General features: G+C 53.2%; 2 long non-coding RNA genes across 4 annotated transcripts in view; one reads left to right on the top strand and one right to left on the bottom strand.

The window, feature by feature from the left end:
• Nucleotides 1-5,164: 5,164 nt before the first annotated feature.
• Nucleotides 5,165-15,670, bottom strand: LOC129634091 (uncharacterized). Of its 3 annotated transcripts, none has more exons than XR_008705413.1 (3): nt 15,531-15,670; nt 14,361-15,397; nt 5,165-7,160 (listed from the first exon to the last, which is right to left on the bottom strand). It is a non-coding gene; the product is annotated as an uncharacterized LOC129634091 (long non-coding RNA). The 3 variants fall into 3 exon arrangements; XR_008705414.1 differs by having other exon boundaries at nt 14,510-15,397; XR_008705415.1 differs by having other exon boundaries at nt 14,770-15,397.
• The window catches only part of LOC129634092 (uncharacterized), a 22,594-nt gene continuing 21,503 nt past the window's right edge, over nt 15,553-16,643 (top strand). The window contains exons 1-2 of the long non-coding RNA XR_008705416.1: nt 15,553-15,691; nt 16,250-16,375. This is a non-coding gene — a long non-coding RNA (uncharacterized LOC129634092). The remainder of the gene's footprint in view (nt 15,692-16,249; nt 16,376-16,643) is intronic.

The raw sequence follows: 16,643 nt of genomic DNA, 5'->3' as shown, positions 1-16,643 counted from the left end.
GCGGGAGGGAGGGCAGGCCGCTGTGTGGGGCTGAGGAGGCAGCTGCGTCTGAGTCATGCTCCGGAAAACGGGGGAGGCCGCTCCCACCGCCATCTGTCTCCTTGGGAAGAGAAGGCGGAAAGGCTTCGGGCCCTTCTTCCCTGCCTGGCCCTGGGACGCTGCGGGTTCTTTCCAACGCCGCTCTTCCTCAGCCCCCTCGAGGGGCCCCACAAGCCAGCACGGAGGGGCATCTGATACTCAGCCAGCAAACCCAGGCCACACCAGGGGCTCCAGCCCGGGGACTTTTCAGGGACACCCTCAGCTCGGTCCAGGGACCCCAGAGCCTTCAGGGCTGTCCTGAGTCCAGCCCAGCACAGGCATGCCCCGCCCCCAGCCGTGACCGATGGCTTCTGTCCCCAGGCTGGGAAACCTCAGCTCAGAGCCTTTGAGCAGCCCCCATCCTCCCATGCAGCTCATCCCTGAGACCATCAACCTAAGAGTGGGGAGACCCTGAAGCCCTCCTCTGGCTTCTGCGTCAGCCCCTTCGGGAAGGGGGTGGAGGGGACACCCTTTATGGCTTCCCACCGCCCCCCCACCCCACCCCGTCCCCCTCCATTAGGTTGCACTGCTTTCCCACCCTTCTGGAATTATGGCAAATTCCCTTTGTCATGTTATGTGTGGGGCAGGGGGGGCAACTGAGGCACAGGAGGGGAAGGGGCTCCCAGACCCCCCATCTCTCTGCAGGTCTCTCCCAACTGCAAAAATGGGAGCTGGGCTGGGCTGGTGGGTTCTAAGGTGTGGGAATGAGGCACAGGTGCAGCGGTGACCCCTCTGTCCGATGGTGCGGGCAACTAGGGGCTGAGCTTCACCCCACCCTGGGCCATGCGCCTCCTTGAGCAAGCACAGGTAGGGCCCCTTCCTGAATACACTCACCTCTCTGGGCTTCGGGGGACTGGCCAGGCAGAGGACAGTCAGGGCGATCCTTGCTGTGCCTGACTTGGGGAAGCCACCAGAAGGCAGAAATGGCGCTCTGGACCCTCAAGGCAGCTGAGGGACCCAGGGACCTGAAGGCCCCAGGGACCATGTGTGGTTCTTGTCCAGGGATGCAGAAATAGTCAAGAGCCTTTTGGGTGCCTGGGTCAGAACCCCAACCTGGTGGAAGAGAGAAGGTAGAATTGATGGGAATTGATGGACGGGAGTCATGGTGGGGGTGAGCGGGGTCAGGAGGGCCTCTCCATCCCCAGGCTCAGCTCCACCCCATCGGCGTTGTCTTTCCAGCAGCTCCTTGCCTGGATTCCTCGGAGGAAGAATCCTGGGGTTGGACTCTCTGGACAGCCTCGGTCCCACACCCGCCCTTGGCAGTCTGTGTTGAGGCACCAAGGGGGTGGGAGATGGGGTGCTGCGAATGGGAGACCTTTTCTTCGAAGCCCAGGTTCAGCAGGGCCCGCTCTGCAAAGGAGGGGAGGCAGAGCTAGCTGGCAAGGTGCACCTGCCAAGGGGCCCCTCCTGACAGGTGGAGGTGGGTCTATCTGGGAAGGTGCTGTGCCCCTGGTTCCTGATCCCTGGGTGGGAGAGGTGTATCCCTCTGGACACCAGGACGGAGGAGGCCTCAGAAGGGCTGCTGGGTGACACTGGCGGGCTTGGACTTGGCCATGAGGGTGGTCGGCAGTCTGGGAGCAGCTCGGCAGTCTGGGAGCAGCTCAGTGGTCTTGGGAGCTGAGAGGTCACCTTTGTGTGACTGTTGAGGCTGGGAAGTCAGGGACACCCGCAGGGCTGTGAAGCCTGCTGGCAAGTCCTGTTGCCCTCCCCTTGTCAGGAACATCCAGTCTGTGCCCTGGCACACCAGGGTTCTGGGGCATGACAGAGGCTTCCCATTTATACATACAGAATCTGACTAGGAGGTCTCAGAGACAGGGAGGTGCATTAGAGCTGTCCCATCAGCAGACACGTCCTTTGCTCTCTGGCTCTGTCATGGTGCTTAAGACTGATTAGTGTTAAACCCTTTATAGAATCCAACACCCATCCATGTATCCATCCATCCATCCATCTATCCATGCGTATATCATCATCTATCCGTCCATTCATCACCCATGCATGTATCTATCCATTCATCTTTCCTTCTGCCCACCCATCCCCCCACCTATTCATCCACCCGTCCATCACCCTGTCTATCAATCCATCCATTCATCCACCTATCCATTCATCATCTACTTATGGATCTACCATCCACCCATCTGCCTGACATTTACTGAAGGCTTGCCATGTGCTGGGCATGAGGTTAGTATTGGTTATACCAGGTGAACAGAGGCATAGCATCACCCTCGGGTAGGGTTGCCAGCTGAAGTAATGGGAAACACAGGAGGCTCAGTTCAATTTGAATTTCAGATAAACAACGAATACTTTACTGTAAGTACGCATGCAATGTTTATGCGCATACATGCATATTTGATGTAAACATGCAATGTCTGATATAAGTATGTCCCCAGTACTGCGTGGGATATACTGATACTTATTTGTTGCCTATCTGAAATTCAGACTTAACCGGGTGGTCTGTGTGTGATCTAGCAGTCCCAGCCTGAGGAGCTCTTTGAGCTGGTGAGATCAGTGTTCCTGGTGGGATGGCGACTCCTCCTGCCCCTGAGAGTTGGGGCAAAGCTCCTTGAGGGGACGAATGCTTCCCTCTGCACAGAAGCCGTCAGCCATCAGTCCCGCCGCCCCTTGGCTGCACCTCGGTGCCTCCTCCCAACGGCGTCTCTGCCGGCAGCTCTGAGGTAAGCTCGGGTCTCGCATTATGCCATCCATGCGCCAGAGCACGGGTCCAGGGCACCCATTTCCACACGGGAGTCTCTGGGGGTGTCGGTGACTTCCTCGGATGGGCCCTCCAGTGGGCCTGATCCCCCCACCTCTCTCTCAGGCCGGGAGAATTTGGGTCCAGGAATTCCTGACTTCCTGCACCGAGTGCTCCGTGCTCCAGGAGGCCTGTGCTGCCCCCTGCCTGCCCACCCCCACCCCACCCCACCCCGCCCCACCGCCCCATTCCTTCCTGGCCCTGCTTTCTCTGCCCTTCATACTGCTGGCCAGCCCGGGCAGCAGGTGTTTACTGGGCTGGGCTTGGGTGTTTGCCCTCACCTCTTGCTACTTGGATTATAATCTCCTTTTGGGAGGAGCTCAGTCTTTTTGTTACTTTATGACCTGTTCGTGCCCTGCAGCCAAGAGCTACAGCTACTGGGCAGGACAGGCCTCTCCTCTCTGAAAATTGTTACACTCAGTCCAGTCTGACTCTTTGTGACCCCATGGACTGTAGCCTGCCAGCCTGCCCTGTCTGTGGGATTTCCCAGGCAAGAATACTGGAGTAGGTTGCCATTTCCTTCTCTGGGGAATCTTCTTGACCCAGGGGTGGAACTCACGTCCTGCATTGGCATGTGTCTTTACCACTGAGTCACCGGGGAAGCCCTCCTCCTTTATGGGCACTTTGAAAAATGATCTAATGAAATCCTTAAAAAAAATCTATGAATGTGGTAATATCATGATCTACATTTTAAAGTTGTAAATACCAAGGCTCAGGGAGAATAAGAAACTTCCTCAGGGTGACTCAGCTGGGGACTTCCAGACCAGGAGCACAAAAGCACAAATCCATAATTTTCAAAAATGCTTGTTATTAAAATATAAACTAATGCAAAAACTACAGAAAAGAAAGTTTGTGAAAGTCACTTGAAACCGTGTCAGTTAGAGGTAGCCATCATGCCATTGCTTAGTCCTATCCCAGACACCTTGCTTCACAAATTTATTGAGAGGAAGGTTGGAGATAGCTGAAAACCAGCTTGGGCTAAAGCTTTAGTGCTCTAAAATAGAATGCTGAACTTCATTTGGATTTAAGTGGAAGGACTTGCTGGCTTTCAGATAAATATTTTGACAAAAGAGACTGGTTCCTAGAAGCGCTGCGTTTTCCATCGTCATTTTTTAAATGGGGGGGGGGGTCATTATTAAAGAGATCACTTAAGCTCCATGGTAACAATAAAGGTAGGGGGTATTTGCAGTGCGTGTGCAGCAAACCACAGAAGACTTATGTCCAGAATATATAAAGATATAAAGAACGTCTGCACGTCAACAAGAGAAGGGTAGACAACTCCACAGGAAAACGGGCAAAAAGACCTGAACGGGCGTCCGTGTGTTCATGTACCCGCATGACTGACAGCGATTCAGGCGTATGGAGCCCCTGGGAGCACGATGGGAGGCGCCCCCAGGCGCACCCCTCCTTCCCCTGCGCTATCGGTGATGCCTAGGAAATGGACGCACAGGAAAGTTCCCCGAAGTCAGCGGAGCTCCGCGCCTTTCCATACACCCCGGACTCACCCCATAACCGCATGCACAGCAGGGGACCATCCCAGTCCCGCTCGCGGCGCCAGCGCACTCCTCCCCTCAGCGCCCGCTCGGGAAACAGGCGTTACTGGCTTGGGTTGTTTACGCTGCGCTGGACCCAGCACCAGGTGTGGCAGTCATTCGCCCCGGCTTGACCACCTGCCCCCATAGTTTTCCTGCTGCTCGGCACTCCAGGGGCTCCAGCTTTTGCATCGGATGCTGCCTGCTCTCCACAGTCCAGTGCGTGCGTGGTTTCTGCCCGCACCCTTCTGTCGGGTAAAGCTCAGCCATGCGTCTGTGTAGGTGCTCGTTCCCTAAGGGCCCCCCGCCTCCCCGCCCCGCCCCAGCTTTTACCGCCGCCGGTGACCGCGGGTCCCGCTTACTGCAAAGAGTCTGCACAGGTGCTCGGTCGTGTCTGACTCTTTCGAGACCCTGTGGACTGTAACCTGTCGGGCTCCTTTGTCCATGGAATTCTCCAGGCAAGAATACTGGCGTAGGCTGCCATTCCCTCCTGCAGGGGACCTCACCGATCCAGGGATCAAACCTGCATCTCTCGCATCTCTTCCTGCCTTGGCAGGCGGATTCTCTACCACTGAGCCGCAGGGGAAGCCCCTTACTATACATCCTTGCTCGTAATTGGACGTTTTTATCTTTATCACGTTGACCGTTCCTTGGGATTGGGATGTTCCACTGTGCTTTTAAATTGCATTTCCATGATGATTCATGCGATTGGGTCACTTCTGATGTGTTTACTGATCTCTTGCCTGTTCTCTTCTGTGAAGTGTCTCTTCTGGTCTTTTTGCTCATTTTTCTATGGAGTCATCTATTCTTCGCTTGTTGATTTGTAGGTGTTCTTTATATATTTATATATTCTGGACGTAAGTCTTTGGCAATTTGCTGCGAATATCCCCCACCTTTATAGGTGTGGTCATTATGCATATAGCTTTATTTATATTTTTATCTTATTTTTCTGGCCATGCTGTGCAGCACATGTGACCTAGTTCCCTGACCAGGGATCAAACCCACACCCCCTGTAGTGGAAGCATGGAGTCTTAACCACTGGACCACCAGGGAAGTCCTTGACTTTATTTTTAAACTCTGTAAATGAGTGTTGTTTTGCAGTCTATATTCATTTCAATCTGCCTACACATGTCATCCTTTTTGGTATCATTCTTTCCACATTTTTGTGTTGACATCTGACACCATTTTCCTTCTGCCTAAATAAATTTCCTTTAATATTCATTTCAGTGAAGATCTGACAAAGACGGATTGTTTTAGTCTGTGTTTCTCCGAAGTCCTGATTTCATCTTCATCTCGGAAGGATGTTTTTGAAGGGTACAGAATTTTATTTTATTTATTTTGTGGCTGGGAGGCATGTGGGATCTTAGTTCCCCGACCAGGGATCAATTGAACCCTTGCCCCCTGCATTGGCAGTGTGGAGGCTCAACCTGGTGACTGCCAGGGAAGTCCCAGGGTACGGGATTTTAGATTGGCTATTTTCTTGGTTTTCAGTAACTTAGTGATATATTCCTTTGTCATCTGGCTTCCATCAATGCTTCTTCTGGAGTCTCAGAGGCACTTTGGTGCTTGTGTGCATGTATTGGTTTTATGTTCCCTCCCCACCCCGAAGGGTATGAATGATGCATTGCAGGGACTCTGGATTCTGTTGTGTTCTCTTTAAGATTATTAACTTTTGGTTTGTTTTCTCCTGGGGTTGAGCACTCAGACGGCCTGCTGCCTCCTCTGTGGGAGTTGGCGGGAAGCTCTGTCCTGTCGCTGAGCTCCTTGGAGCGGGTCCTGTGTAAGCTCAGCTTGCAGACCAGCTGGAGGCTTGAGACGAGTTTATTAGGGAGTGGCCCAGGCTCCCTGTCTGTGGCTCCCTCTCTTTTCTGGGATGTGTCCTCACTTTCTAGCTGCTGTGGGCACTCTGTCCTCTGGTTCTTCCCGGCAGTAAGCCCTCATGTGCAGCGTGGCTCCAGCCACCTTGCTGGGCCCGGACGGGGCTGCCCTCTGAACCCGGACCCCCAGCTGTTCCCTCTCCCCCGGGTCGGTCCCCTATGGCGTCCACCTGGTTCTGGCTGCTCTCTGGTGCTGCTGGACAGTTGTCTCTGTGTCCAGAAGTTGCAGCTGTTACCTGTGTGAGAGTTGGTCCGATCAGAGCCGCCTGGGAGCAAACGGTCTGGCAGTTATAGGGCTGGAGGAAGGCGGATCCTGCGGCTGGAGCGGCCGTGACCTGGGGCAGGAGGGGCCTCCCTGGGTGGGGACTGGCCTCTTCAGAGGTTCTCCTGAGAGCTTACAGGTCAGCCTCCTCCCAAATACAGCGGCTCGATTCTGCAGATGCTTTGGAGTGGGGCTGGTGGGAGGCCGGTGATGGGTTTGAGGCCCCTGAAGTCTCTCGTTTGGCCCTTATGCTCCCAGGACTGTGCAGAGTGTGGCTGATTCCTCTTCTCCTCAGCTGCTGGGGCAAGCCCAGGCCTCGGCCGGGCGCCCAGACTGACAGGTGTCCCCCGGGAACGAGACAGTTGTGAACTATCTGCCCACATGGACCATTCTCCCGTCTTCAGAATTGCAGCCCATTTAGTCCTCAGGGCGCCCACAGCTCCCTGGCTCTGCTGTAGGATTTCTGTAACGAGTGTGCTTCTCTCAGCGGCTGGCTTCAGGACTGATGGCCTTCTGCATGGGACCCACCCTTTCCCCCTCAGAAGCAAACATCCAGGAATTATCTTTACTTTTTGTTATTTGCTTTCTGGTCTGCAGCTGATCATTTAGCTTCAAATCCAAAGTGGGACGATGTTCCTGATGCTGCCTCTAGGCTCGGCCTCCTTTGGGTTGTAAAGATAAAATGAGAGATTAGACAAAAAAAAAACAAAGCAAAACCTGTCAAAATCTCTGCTTTCCAGCTGGTCTTTGAACAAGCGCAAGAAAGTTTTAAAATGCGAGTGACTTTTGCCCTAGCAATCCCAATCCTGGGACTATTATCTCAAGGCAGGAGTTTAGAATGTGCCCAGAGATCAAGCTGCCCTGGTGTTTATGGCAGTACTACTTAAAATGCTCCCTTTCACGGGTCACAGCCTTGTCCTGGCAAAGGGGCTTGCGTAACACGAGCCATGGACCATGTGGTGCACGCAGGGCCACCCGAGGCGGGCGGGACCGAGTGAAGACTTCTGACAGAATGCGGTCTTCCGCAAGACTGATCGCAAACCCCTCCAGTACTTTTACCTGAGGACCCCATGAATAGTACGAAAGGCAAGAAGATGACCCTGGAAGATGAACCCCCCCAGGTCGAAAGAGGCCCAATATGCGAATGGGAAAGTGTGTGTGTGTGTTAGCTGCTCACTTGTGTCTGACTCATTGTGACCCCACGGTCTGTAGCTCACCAGGCTCCTCTGTCCATGGAATTCTCCAGGCCAGAATACTGGAGTGGGTTGCCATTTCCTTCTCCAGGGGATCTTCCCAACCCAGGGGTCGAACCCAGGTCTGCTGCATTGCAGGCGGATTCTTTACTGTCCGAGCCACCAGGGAGGAGAGGAGGGCAATCACTAATAGCTCCAGTAAGAATGGAGCAGCGGGGCCAAAGTGAAAACTGAACTCAGTTGTGGATGTGTCTGGTGGTGAAAGTAAAAGCCAATACTGTGAAAATTAATATTGTATAGGAACCTGGAATGTTAGGTCCATGAATCAAGGTAAATTGGACAAGGTCAAGCAGGAAATGGCAAGCATGAACATTGACATCTTAGGAATCAGTGAACTAAAATGGATGGGAATGGGTGAATTTAATTCAGATGACCATTATATCTACTACTGTGGGCAAGAATCCCTTCCTTAGAAGAAATGGAGAAGCCCTCATAGTCAACAAAAGGGTCTGAAATGCATTATTTGGGTGCAATCTCAAAAATGACAGAATGATCTCAGTTCATTTCCAAGCAAACCATTCAATATCACAGTAATCCAAGTCTGTGCCCCAACCACTGAGGCTGAAGAAGGTGAAGTTGACCAGGTCTAGGAAGACCTACAAGACCTTCTAGAACTAGCACCAAAAAAGATGTCCTTTTCATCATAGGAGATTGGAATGCAAAAATACGAAGTCAAGAGATAGCTGGAGTAACAGACAACTTTGGCCTGGGAGTACAAAATGAAGCAGGGCAAATGCTAACGGAGTTTTGCTAAAAGAACACACTGATCATAGCAAACACCCTCTTCCAACAACACAAAAGGCCGCGCTACACACGGACGTCACCGAGTGGGCAACACCAAAATCAGCTTGATTATATTCTTTGCAGCCGAAAATGAAGAAATTCTATACAGTCAGCAAAAACAAGACTGGGAGCTACTGTGGCTCAGATCATGAGCTCCTTATTGCAAAATTCAGGCTTAAATTGAAGAAAGTAGACAAAAACACTAGGCCATTCAGGTATGACCAAAATCAAATCCCTTATGATTATACAGTGAAAGTAAAAGTGAAGTTGCTTAGTCATGTCCAGCTCTTTGCGACCCCATGGACTATAACCTATCAGGATCTTCCGACCATGGGATTTCCCAGGCAAGAATACTGGAGTGGGTTGCCATTTCCTTCTCCAGGGGATCTTCCCAACCCAGGGATTGAACTCAGGTCTCCTGTATTGCAGGCAGATGCTTTACCATCTGAGCCACCAGAGAACAGTAGAAGTGACAAATAGATCCAAGGGATTAGATTTGGTAGTTGAAGTGCCTGAAGAACTATGGATGGAGGTTCATAACACTGAAGGTTGTGACCAAAACCACCCCAAAGAAAAACAAATGCAAGAAGCAAAGTGGTGTCTGAGGAGGCCTTACAAATAGCTGAGAAAAGAAGAAAAGGCAAGGGAAAAAGGGAAAGATAAAGCCAACTGAATGCAGAGTTCCAGAGAATAGCAAAGAGAGATAAGAAAGTCTTCTTAAATGAACACTGTAAAGAAGCAGAGGAAAACAACAGAATGGGAAAGACCAGAGATCTCTTCAAGAAAATTAGAGATACCAAGGGAACATTTCATGCAAAGATGGACACAATAAAGAACAGACTATGTAAGGACCTAATAGAGGCAGAAGAGATTAAGGAGAGGTGGCAAAAATACACAGAAGAACTATACAAAAACGGTCTTAGTGACCCAGGTAATCACAATGGTGTGATCACTCACCTAGAGCCAGACATTCTGGAGTGTGAAGTCAAGTGGGCCTTAGCAAGCATCACTACAAATAAAGCTAGTGCAGGTGATAGAATTGCAGCTGAGCTCTTTCAAATCCTAGAAGATGATGCTATTAAAGTGCTGCATTCAATATGCCAGCAAATTTGGAAAACTCAGCAGTGGCCACAGGACTGCAAAAGGTCAGTTTTCATTCCAAATCCAAAGAAGGGCACTGCCAGAGAATGCTCAGACTACCGCACAGTTGCACCCATCTCACACGCTAGGAGGGTTATGCTCAAAATCCTTCAAGCCAGGCTTCAGCAGTATGTGAACTTAGAACTTCCAAGTGTATAAGCTGGATTTAGAAAAGTCAGGGGAACCAGAGATCAAGTTGCCAACATTCATTGGATCATGGAGAAAGCAATGGAGTTACTAGAAAAACATTTACTTCTGCTTCATTGACTACACTAAAGCCTTTGTGTGGATCACAACAAGCTGTAGAAAATTCTTCAAGAGATAGGAATACCAGACCACCTCACCTATCTCCTGAGACACTTATATGGAGGTCAAGAAGCATCAGTTAAAAGTTTACATGGGACAACTGACTGGTTCAAAATTGGGAAAGGAGTACGTTAAGGCTGTATATTGTCACCCTGCTTATTTAACTTCTATGCAGAGTACATCATGAGAAATGCCAGGCTGGATGAAGCACAAGCTGGAATCAAGATTGCTGGGAGAAATATCAATAACCTCAGATATGCAGATGACACCACCCTTATGGCAGAAAGCGAAGAGGACCTAAAGAGCCTCTTGGTGAAGGTGAAAGAGGAGAGTGAAAAAGCTGACTTGAACTTCAACATTGAAAAAATTAAATGGCATCTGACCCCATCACTTCATGGCAAATAGAAGGGAAAAAGTGGAGCAGCGACAGATTTTATTTTCTTGCCTCTAAAATCCTGTGGACCATGACTGCAGCCATGAAGTTAAAAGACAGTTGCTCCTTGAAAGAAATGCTATGACAAACCTAGACAGTGTATTGAAAATCAGAGAGATCACTTTGCCAACAAAAGTCCGTCTAGTCAAAGCTGTGGTTTTCCCAGTGGTCATGTATGGATGTGAGAGTTGGGCCATAAAGAAGGCTGAACACCAAAGAATTGATGCTTTTGAACTGTGGTGCTTGAGAGGACTCTTTAGAGTCCCTTGGACTGCAAGGAGATCAAACCAGTCAATCCTAAAGGAAATCAGTCCTGAATATTCATTGGAAGGACTGATGCTAAAGCGGAAGCTCCAATTCTTTGGCAATCTGATGTGAAGAGCCAACTCATTGGAAAAGACCCTGATGCTGGGGAAGATTGAAGGCAGGAGGAAAAGAGGCAACAGAGGATGAGCCGGTTGGATGGCATCGCTGACTCAATGGACATGAGTTTGAGCAAGTCTGGGAGATGGTGAAGGAAGGGGAGCCTGGTGTGCTGCAGTCCAGGGAATTGCAGAGTTGGACAGGACTTAGATACTGAACAGCAGCAACTGAGAGTGTTGAAAGAAAAGCCCCAGAACAGTAAGTAACTTGTTGAAAAAGATTTTGGTTTATGCACAGTATGAAATGTGTAGTTGTTAAAAAAAAATGGTGGCAGACATAGTAGAAACACACTCAGGCTTTACTGTTGATAGAAGTTTGCAGGCTTCAAGGCCCGTGTGTGGTCTGAGACCGTCATGTACGCGTCCCCGCTGGAGAGAGGAGTCTGGCCAGGCCAGTGTGCCTGCTCTCCCAGCCATGGGCTCAGACATTCACTATCTCCACAGGGTACAGACATTCGCTGTCTTCTGGTTGCCTGTATTTTCTAATTTTCTAAACAACTCTTTTTTGATTCTGTGCTTTTGAAGTATGCTTTACATACAGTAAAATGTGTTGACCCAATGTGTCCAGTTTGATGACTTTTGACAAATACATGGCCCTGTGTAACCCTCACCCAGATCAAGGCAAGTTTCCACCCCCAGAGTCCCCTGTGCCTCCTCCCGGCCTCGCGTGACTGTGGGTGAACAGTGATTGGAGAAGCCGTGTTTGCAGCTCAGGGAGGCGTGTCCACATTATCCTTGTCTCCTGGGCCTGCAGCAGGAGGGACCCGCCCTGCACCCCCTGCCCCGCCTGCCTGAGGCTGCCCGCCCTCCAGCTCCCATGTCAGCCTGGGGTCACCTGGCCGAGGGACAGAAGGCCTATTGTACCACGGGCGTCCTCTGCCCTGTAGAGGGGGCGGGAGGGGGCGGGAGGCCGCGTTCCTGGGGTGGGGCGGCACGTCCTCTGAGTCAGCCAGAGTCAGCCCTGCCGGGACCCAGCTGGGGCTGCAGGGGCCTCGGGCAGGTGAGGGCGGGCTGACTCAGGAGAGGAGTTCGGTCTGGGGGCAAAGTGTGGAGCCGCCCTGGGGGCTGCAGTGGCCTCAGGGATGTTGTTGCGGCCAAGATCCCACAACCTCGTGGCTTAAATCCCAGCTGCTTTTCTCTAGGAAGACCTCTCCCCTCGGGGGGCAGGCCCACGTCTTCTCAGTGTGCACACAGGGGAGGGACCTTGAGCTTGGTGTCTGTTCCTCTTCTTGTAAGGACACCAGCCCTGCCGAGTCGGGGCCGCCCTCCTGACTTCACAGCTCCGTCTCCAAATACAGTCTCATGGGGGCTGGAACTCCACTGATGAAGCTGGGGGACCTGGTTAAGCCCACGACACTTGGGCACTGGGCCGGGGCCTACGGGGCGTGCAGCCATGCTCTTCTGTCCTGGAGGGGAGTCCTGGTGGGGGGGTCCTGGGCTCCTTCTCCCCTCCCTCCCCAGGTGCCATCCCCGGCTCTGCCAGCCCAATCCTCCCACACCCGGGGCTGCTCTCTGCCCAGCCCAGCCCCCCAGTTGCAGCAGCGCTGGGCTTGGGGGGGCGCCTGGTCCTCGGGGAGGAAGGGGCACAGGCAGGGGGTTTCCACCTGCCGCTGGAGACCCTGAGTGCGTACACCCACAGCAGGACTGCAGCTCAGGACCGCAGTCACAGTGAGGAGGAGGATGGCACCTGCTAAGCTCTGGGCTCTGATTTGTTTATTGAGGGCCCTCCCTGCCCTGGATTCCCTTCCCGATCTCCCAGTTAATCCGGTTGTGGAAAATGCCCCACAGCAGGCGTGGGAGGAGGGCGTGAAATTTGCGTGTGTGTGCATGTGTGTGTGTTGGGAAGGGGTGGTCTCAGCCACGCTCCCGGTGCGTCAGGCCCCCTCAGCAGGCCCCCTTATCTATGCCCAGGCCCTGCTGCAGGATGGGGGCACTTCACCCTCGCGGTCCTGTCTGGGCAAGTGCCTGGAACTAGCCACAGGGGCCTGCTGTGCGGAGGCACAGACATTGTTAGCTGGCGAAGCTTCAGACGGCACAAGAGGGGCCACAGCCTTGCCCATGCAGGTACCCCCAGAGCCTGTCTTCTCCATCCTGTCTGGATTCATGGTTTAGGCGGGCTCCTCCCCAGTCAACCCCAGGAAACCACAGAAAGCAGGAAGGATGGACGTAGGGGAAAGTAAACAAGCAAGACCCCAGGGAAGCCCCTGAGAAGGAGGTCAGCTCCATGGGGGTGGGGGCAGCGGGCGGCGGGAGCAAGGCCTTTGCGGGCACGTCCTTCAGGGGGACGCGTGGCCAGGCTGCGAGGGCGGGGAACTGTTATCACGTGGTTGGTTCTCCTGACACCACGCTTCCGAAGTCAACTCATTCAGACGACAGACAACAACTTGATCAGCCTCTTAGGAAATGTGGAGGGTTTTGGAAGGTCTGCGCCAGAAAGGGGACGAAGCCTGAACGTGTATATGTTTCTATCAGAAGTCACAACATCGCGGGTGGGCGCATCACTGCCCTCCCTGGGCTCTGGGGCCGGCGAGCAGCGGGGGCAGCCCTATGGAGCCAGGACACGACCTCAGGAAGCGGTGCCAGCTTCCCACAACGCCCCCGGAGTCAGGTACTATGGGCCAAGAGTGTGAAATGCGCCTAAGATTAAACTGGATCTAGTGGGGTTAGGTGGAGAAGGCAATGGCACCCCACTCCAGTGTTCTTGCCTGGAGAATCCCAGGGACGGGGGAGCCTGGTGGGCTGCAGTCTATGGGGTCGCACAGAGTCGGACACGACTGAAGCGACTTAGCAGCAGCAGCAGCAGCAGTGGGGTTAGGAGGAGAGTGTCAATAAGAAGCAAGCACAAAATCATGAGAGAAAGGCCGGAGCGGAGATGTTAGGTGTGACGGCTGAATCAGACCACAGAGAGGACAGAGAGCAGGATGGATGCGGCCGAGCCCACGGGCAGGTTGCAGGGCTGGGAAAGCATCAGAGAGGCAGAAACTGGTGAGCTGAGATCAGGAAATACACATGGAGGGCAGAGGGGAGATGCCGGCCCCGGGACCCAGGAGTCCAGGTGGGGTGGGGAGCATCTGAAAACGCAGGAGACGTTTTCGGGATCCGAGCTGGAAGGATTCAAGGGCTCAGATGCTGATGGGGGAGGTAAGGGAGTCCAGGCACGTTTCTGTTTCCAAATATTGGAGACAAAAAGAAAATTCTAGCAGTTTCCCCCAAAGAGAAGAAGGCTTCTAACCAAAGAGCACAAGTCAGGTTGATATCCGCGTCCTGACAGCAACTATGAGGCGCGGAGTGGAGCCGAGTCTGCAGAAGAAAAGCGCTGTGGGCCCAGGAACGCGCGTGAGGGCAGGACAGCGAACCCAGCCACAAAACGGAAGGAAGCTTGCTCCATGACTCGCCCCCCACCCCCGCCCCTGCCCCGGGAAACCTGTTTGCAGGGATCGGTCAGTGGGGATGGAAAGGAATCAGGGACGGTGTCCCCCCCACCCCTCAAGGCACCGAGAAGGAGGGACCCCACCCCGGGCTCACATGACCATCGTCTGAGAACACTTTGGGCTGGAGGAAGAGGAGCCGGCTGGTCACAGCCCTCAGGTGCAAACTGTTACCAACTTCCTGAGCTGGACCGCGTTGAGGATGGAATTCTGGGTGTCCGTGAACTTGGATGGGAAACGTCCCACCTTTTATTTTCGCAGTGTGTGCTCAGTCGCTCAGCCATGTCTGACTCTTTGCGTCCCCATGGGCTTTAGCCCTCCAGGCTCCTCTGTCCACGGGATTCTTCAGGCAAGAACACTGGAGTGGGTTGCCATTTTCTTCTCCAGGGGATCTTCCCGACCCAGGGATCAAATCTGGGTCTCTTACGTCTCCCACACTGGCAGGTGGGTTCTTCACCGGCAGCGCCACCTGGGAAGCCCCTCCCTTGCCTAAACTGAGTGCTCACCTGTGCTGGCAGGAAGAACCCCCTCCCCACCTGGAATCCAGGTCCAGGGTCTCAGAAGCACTGGTTGATGTTTCAGCACTGGTGGTCATGAGACCCGTCTTTGGGTCTCCATTAATACACCAGCGAGAAGCCTCATCCATCATTGCATAAGCAGCTACACCTGCTGCTGTTTTGGCAGCTGCATTTCAGTGTAAGTGGTTTGCTCTGCAGCATGAAGCCTTTTATTTTACGCGTTTACAAATCGTGTGCTGGGAAGGGACTCCGCAGGTTTCCCCAAAGGGGTGGAGGAGAAGGCTCACCCCACCCCCCACACCCCAGGGGTTGGTCGACTGCCCTGCAGGGCGCGGCTCTGTGCCTCAGTTTCCCCATCTGTAAAACGGGGGGAATGGAGGGCAGGTGAGTCGGCACTTCTCAAGTTCCGCACGCAACAGCACTCCTGGCCGCTTCGGGACCGCCGGGTGGGGAGGAAATCAGACGCTCTTAGGATTAAATGGTGTTCACAGCACGCCCCAGGATCCGTAGGACCCAGCTGCACGGTCCTTAGAGAGAAGCTGATGAAACACAATAGGCTCCAGATTAGCGGAGGCCTGTGCGCAGGGCCGCCATTGCAGACGATGAATCTGAAGACCTGGAGGGGGAGCGGGCAGACGTGAGACACATGAAGGACTAAGACTGGCCCGAGAGGAAAGAGGGAGCTTGAGTACAAACCAGCGCTAGGAAGCGGAGATGGCGGTCAGACTGCCAGCCCGCCGAAGACCTACCCGGCCCAGCCGGCTCTACAGGGGACTCGACCAAACTTTACAGGATCAGTTGATTCCTTTTCTGGATAAATTGTTTCAGAAAAGAGAAAGATGAAAGAAGCACAAGCAAGGTTGCCCAGCTCCTGTCACGAGGCCAGGATGAACCTTGACTCTAAAACCAGGTAAACGTATGAAACGATGCCCCGCGCAGCTCCCTGTGAGTGTAGGCTGAAAGCCCCGGTACTGCTGCTGCTGCTAAGTCACTTCAGTCGTGTCCAACTCTTGCTAGTAGCTCACTAGTAGGGCTGGGCTCCTGGCTGCCTCGTCCTGCCCACTGCAGCCTCTGGCCTTGGTCTTGGCCTGGGATCCTGGCCGGAAAGCCCCTCAGTGGACTTCAGACTCTGCAACTTCTCACGAGCTGAGTCAGGGGGGGCCCTGGTTGAAGCTGGGGTTGGGGAACAGGAGGGAGGGGGCTGGCTCCCCACTCCTTTCTTCTTCCAGATCTTGTAGGGGATGGGTCTCAATGATGCCGTAGTAAATGCGCTTAAAAAAAAAATGGCCTGTTTATTTTAGAATAGTTTTAAGAGTTACAGAAAAGGTGCAAAAATAGCACAGAATTCCTGTCTACCCTGTGCCGAATGTTCCCCTAATGTTAACATCTCACCTTAAAGAGACATTTGTCATGACCAGGGAACCAGTATCGATACCTCACTGTTAACTGAAGTCTCTGCTTTGTTCAGGCTTCCGAGGTTTATACGGCAGAGGACTCTGCCGTCCATGCGGACCCCACACTGCCCTGGCCACTCTGTGGGGAGACCGCTCTCACGCTTGCCCTGACCTGGACGCCCTTGAGGAAGACTTGGCAGGTATTTTGTAGAATGGCCCTCAAGTGGGGTTAGTCTGATGTCTTCCTCATGGTTACCCTGTGGTCACCGGCCTGGGGAGGAAGCGTATAGAGGGAACGAGCCATTTCCACCACTTCTCTTCATGGGGACTCAGTGTCACTGTGACGTGTGACCTGGGACGTTGGTCCCGATTATCAGGCTGAGGTGTGCTTCTCAGAGGTCTCCTTGGTTGAGTGCCTCTCTCCCCACTTCGAACACTGTCCTCTGGAAGGAGGCCACGCTGCAGCCA

This window comes from Bubalus kerabau, chromosome 19, assembly GCF_029407905.1.
Source record: "Bubalus kerabau isolate K-KA32 ecotype Philippines breed swamp buffalo chromosome 19, PCC_UOA_SB_1v2, whole genome shotgun sequence".
NCBI lineage: Eukaryota > Metazoa > Chordata > Mammalia > Artiodactyla > Bovidae > Bubalus > Bubalus kerabau.
The sequence above is the reverse complement of the archived record's forward strand: the minus strand, read 5'-3'. Positions and strand labels throughout refer to the sequence as shown.